Source organism: Lissotriton helveticus, chromosome 6, assembly GCF_964261635.1.
Source record: "Lissotriton helveticus chromosome 6, aLisHel1.1, whole genome shotgun sequence".
In the NCBI taxonomy this organism is placed as follows: Eukaryota; Metazoa; Chordata; class Amphibia; order Caudata; family Salamandridae; genus Lissotriton; species Lissotriton helveticus.
Window position 1 is genome coordinate 2077026041 of NC_136067.1, and position 6000 is coordinate 2077032040.

Below are 6000 nucleotides of genomic sequence, written 5' to 3' on the forward strand. Positions count from 1 at the left end.
CAGGGTGAGTCTGCAAAGAAGCTAGGCACGAAGGAGTCAGAGGTAAAGAGTAAGTAGGGATTGACAGTAAGGTTGTCAAGTGGCACCAGCGTCATGCCTGTAAATTTTAGTTACCGCCGCTTTGCATGCTGTCGTGTGCGAGTAAACATAGAATGTTCTAAGCGTTATTGTGTTAAGCCTTATTGCAAGTCTCTTGATGCTCCTCGCAGGCGGCCCCAAAAAAGTATTGTGAGCCACTTGGGAGCTAGGGGAAGTCAACATGGTATGTGAGACGGTTGTGTGGGACGTAATACATTGTTGCCCTGACGCTGACTTGTAGGCAAATTATATTAAATTGTGTACTGGCACGAGTTTGTGAACTGACACTGATTTGAGTGAAGTGTGCTGTGACAGTGATTTCAGTGAAGTGTGCTCTGACACTGAATACTTGTAACACAAGTATCTGATTGTGCGTTGGCACTAACATAATGACTCAAACATTTGATTGTTCACTGTGGTTGACACAAGAGCTTATTATCGTACACTGGCACTTTATGACTCAACAGCATTTAATTGTGCACCGACTCGTGACTCGATATCTGATTGTGTACTGATCCTCGTACAATATCATGGTACGTGGTTACTGGGGAAACACTGACACTTACTCGTAGCATGGATTGTAAGCTTAGCCTGTGCTCGTAAATAGTGCTCTACCACTAGCGTGCCTGCACTTTTTCACTTACACGTGAATGAAGGCACAGGACATCTAATTGTGCGCTGACACTTCCTGGTAAAAGGACAGCTCAGTGCACGAAGGAAAAGTAGTGGGGGCATATTACCAACAACTAGCGATAATTTTTGTCTCTAACTTGTTTAGAGACAAAAACTTATCGCCGCACATCGGCCATTTTTATCGCAGATAAACCTTGCTATTAGCAAGGTTTATCGCAAATGCGATAAAAAACGGCCGCAATGCATGAATATCGCTGAAAACTCAGCGATATTCATGCATTACCGAGCTAATGCTCTTAGCCATGTTGTCCACCTCCCATTGGATAACATGGCTAAGAACTGCTCAGGGCAGGTGTTAGCTTTTGGAGATATTTGCGCTTCGAGCGAATATCTCCAAAAGTTGGTAATAGGAGATAGCGATGTTAGCGACTGTTTTCAGTCGCTAACATCTTGGCACACCCACTTTGCATGTCTTTAGTGATAAATATCACTGACATGCAAAGCGGGGCCCAAGATGGTCGCTATCTCCTATTAGCTGTCACTAACTGGCGTTAGCGACAGCTTGGTAATAGGGAGATCATTTTATCTCCGCTTTCTTGGCTTTTAAAGCCAAAAAAGCGGAGACAAACCCCCTTGATAATATGCCCCGTGGTTTCTTGTGTGGTTGTCTTCTTGGAGCGGAACGATAGTGCACAGGCAGAATATACATCACATGGATGAATTTCTGCTCTGACACTGTATTCATTTGTGAAGAGTTTGGTAAGGCTCAGCGGGCGCCCATTGTGCTTCGGAGCGCTAATTGCTGAAAATGGCACATGCGCATTTCATTTACTACTGGCAAGACCAGCATTTGCACAGAGGGGGAGGCTGAGTGCACAAGCGCCGTAACTGTACGCGGTCTTTAATCACGCACTGACACTAAGTGTGCGTGCACAGATGCCGGTGAATTGGCCACTAATTATAGGCAAGTACTACCCGGTACAGGGACAACCAAAGCTGATTGTGCACTACCCCTTTATACACGGGAACTGTAACTGGTGCTCGTGCACACAGACCTTCATGCCATCATCGGAATGTGCACTTTTAGAGCTGATAACGCAATGTCCAGACAGCATCACTTTTGCATCACTGTATATTGGATTGTGTTCATTCTGGTGTGATGTTTAAGCATAACTAATGCATAGGACTGTCCCCTATGTACTCAGTGCCCTGTACAGTATTTAATCATCACTTATGCATAGGACTGTCGCCTATATACGTAATGCCCTGTACAGTATTTACGTTTGATTACACAGAGCAGCAAATGTTATGCCAGGCGTGTTTTATTTTACTTGTTTGACTAATTCACAACTGCGTGCTGCGTTGTCTGTGAGTGCATATTTGACAGCATTGCTTTTGTAATTTGCTCGTAGATTCGTTATTCGTGCACGTCACGGCCATATTTGTCTCTTGGTGTGTCTCTTTGTGTGAGTTACTGCGGTTCTGATGTGGCCTAAAGTGCTTACGTAATATCTAATATTATTAGCCGACACCCTTGCGGCACCCTGAGCGACGAAAGGTGAGTCGGTCACCTTCTGAGATAGCTTTTGTTTAGATTTACGACTGTCACAGTTGATGGACGTGGTGTTCCCTTAAAGGGCACTATTGTGTGTTTTGTGGCACATTGTGACAGCCAAGCTTTTCGGCTCACCTCAAAAAATGCCTCAACTTGAGCGCACTAAAGCATACTTTTAATAAATATAGTTACAATATTTAATACAAAGGCTGGCTCTTTTTCTACATGCTCCCATATTTTGGCAGTTAAGGTAACCAAAGAAGTGTGAGCCAACGTTATTTGCCCACGATCACACAGTATGTTACGGGGAGAAGCTAGGATTGAAAATCAGCAGCGTGGTTCCAGAGAAGCCTCTAGATCACATTAACAACCGGAAACCACGGACGGCCCCTACTAGTGAAGGAAGGTTGACCGGTTCGATGAAAAAACCTGTTTTCATATAATAGCAACAAAAAAAGAAACAAGCATTTGCAATGTAATAGGTCTCGCATTTGTTAGATTTTAAGCTATTGGCATAGTAAATGACTATGCCTTTAATTTATCTGTTTTAAAACCCAACACATAAATAAAAGGCATTGTCATTTACAATGCTCATAGCTGAAAGCCTCGCAAATGCAAGGCCTATGGCATTGCAAATGCTTGTTGAAGTAGTTTGCACATCTCCTTGAAGTCAAATACGAGTGGGGCAGCCTCTGGAAAGCTATTGCAAATTAGCCTGCAGGATCTTCTCGCAGGGAAAAGGACACTTTCTAAAAGTTAGCTTGCCCCAACTATTCATTAAAATCTGACTTCACAATTGAATTAAAATTTTGATAAATAGAAAAAATATTGGTTGGAATACATCTATAGCTGGTCTCATTCTCAATATAACAAAATGTATATTTAGGATTCTTTCCCTTTTTTAGCTATGGGCCACCCACAGTCGTCCCAGTGAAAACAGAATTAAGTACTAGTAGAGAAATATTAACTTTATATTTCTATATGTCCGACTTTTAGATAACATGCCCCCTATCTTCTGGGCTACAGGGACTACATGTAGTTGACATTAGTATCTTAAAAGAAGGCCATTCTTCTGTCAAAAGAGTTATGAAAGGTCATACTGCAGGTTTAAACTGCAGCAATCAGGCCTCAAAGGGAGGCCTAACACCATATTTTCCTTGTGTTGCAATCCATGTAACTTCCCATGTAATGGGTGTCAGTTAGTTATAGCAAGCTTTATTCGGTTGATAAAAAGAATATGAGCATAACAGCAAATACATACAAAGTCATATATCATGTTTAAAATACCGAGGATATTCAATATACCACATAAAAGAAATTTCTATTAAAACATGATTATAAAAATGTTAACAATACCACAATAAATATATAAAAAAGGTACAATTTAATAACATTTCACAGATAATCAATCAACACCCCCTCACATACTTATAACAGCGGACTATGATATGCAGTTACTTTACCTCCATTTTTCTCAGTCTAACAGCCCCAGAGATTAAATTAAAAAGAAACAAACCGGTGTATTGAGATTATAGCTGCAGTACTTGGTGCAGAGCTGACCGACCTAACCTAACATTTTGGGCCCTAAAGAGTGGAAGTAAAAACATTTTCCAAGGATTAACATATAACACCGGGGACAGTCAGCCAGTGCGACACCGGGCCTACCGAGTCCCCGACCGAGTTCGGGCCTGCATCCAAACAGAAGTTACCAAGATGCTGGCCCTGGGGGTGGTCGAACCCTCAGACAGTCCCTGGGCCAGCCCAGTTGTCCTGGTCCCCAAGGCCGCCGCACCTGGCAACTTCGTACGCCTTGAACCATTGCTGGATATCGTCATTCTTGTAGTACTCCTTGACGATATCCTTCGGGATGTGGACCTTCGGGTCGGCAGGAGGTGGAGGGTTACGGGCTACCGCGGCGCCAGCCTCTTCGATCTTGGCTTTGATCTCTAGTTCTTTGAGGCCACGCTCGTGTTCGTACGTGAGCTTTTTTTCTTCCAATTCCCTTTGCCTTCGCCTTTCTTCCAGATCTCCCTCTAATCGCAGTTGTTCAAGGGCCATTTTCTTCTCTGCTCATTGGAGTTCTCCGTCCAGCCGAAGTCGGGCGAGCTCTAGTTCATGGAGCCGACTCCTCTCTCGCTCCCTGGCGTCTTCGTGGGAGAGGCCCGGTTCTCTGTTGTCGGTTCTTTCTCCTACGGGGGCTATGACGGTACTCACGGGTACTTCTAGGACAATGTCATTGTTCGTTTGGGGGGTGACCGCTCCGGTCTCTACCCTGGCTTGCAGCGCTCCTTTGAAATCGTCTTTCGTGTTTAGTCCGGTGGTAGCGATACCCAAGTCTTTGCAAAATTGTTTAAGTTCTTTATGGGTGTATTCCTCTAATCGTTCCTTCTGGAATTCTGTGGTCGTTCCGGCTTCCTTAGTAGTCATCGTGGTTGTGGGTCTCTGTTAGTAGTGACGTGTTACTCGCTGTACGATTTGCGCGGGCTCGGATCCTGTCGCTGCCACCAATGTTGGAAAGGCGATCCCAGGGGAGACAGAAGGTGTCTGACTGCCCGCCCCGAGACCCACCTCTCGGTATAGAATAGGCCGAGCGCCGTAGGGAGGCCCCCTTGGTGAAGTTCCTCTCCTACAATCGTAACAGCAGAGCAATCACACTACTTACAGATGGACACCACACAGGAGGGGTATTCACAAGAATCTTTATATAAGTAATTAAGGCAAGTTCTTGGCAGGATAGCAGGCAGGGATCGAGGGATCCGTAAGTCTTGGTTTCGGGGATAGGGGGTAGCGGGACAGTCTCGGCACCAACTGGTGCGTGGATAGTTCAAGGGGTCAGGCCGCGACAGCGTCAGCAGGGCCTCGAAGGTGGTTCAGCTTGGTCAGGCCGCGACAGCGTCAGCAGGGCCTCGAGGGTGGGTCAAATTGGTCAGGCCGCGACAGCGTCAGCAGGGCCTCGAAGGTGGTTCAGTTTGGTCAGGCCGCGACAGCGTCCGCAGGGCCTCGAAGGTGGTTCAGCTTAGTCAGGCCGCGACAGCTTCAGCAGGGCCTCGAAGGTGGTTCAGTTCAGTCAGGCCGCGACAGCGTCAGCAGGGCCTCGAAGGTGGTTCAGTTCAGTCAGGCCGCGATAGCGTCAGCAGGGCCTCGAAGGTGGTTCCGCTTGGTCAGGCCGCGACAGCGTCAGCAGGGCCTCGAAGGTTCCAGGTGCAAGAGTTCGGATCAGGATCAGACGCGACGAGGTCAGCAGGGCTTCGACTCCAAGATACAACTGAAGCCCTAATTCGGGGCTGGCCCAGATATAGGACTGGAGTCCTTTGATGTCCGGACCCTCGCGCCTGGGGGTCAGAGGGGCCGGGATGAAGGTGTCCAGACACCCAGCAGCGGGGTGGAGCCAGCGCCCAGGGAGGCTGGAGGGCGATTGCTACCAGGCGTCCGGGGACGGCTGGAGGCCCATCGAAACTCCCCTTCTCCGGGATCCGCCAAGTGGCCAATCAACCACCTGGGAGGACCTTGGTGCCTCGATGTCGGGGCTTGCTGGGCCGGGCCCAGGGAAGGCTGCGGCCACGTGCTCGGGACGTGATGGCCCCAAGATGGCGTCGGGCCGGACATGGTGGCTTGGCATGGGCGACCGTCCGGCAGCGTTGTTGAGCGGGGACCGCCGGGGTACCAGGAAGGGGGAGAGCCGTAGGTTGCCGGGGAGGCTGCTCTCGCCGAGGGTTCGTGAATGTTCGTATCAG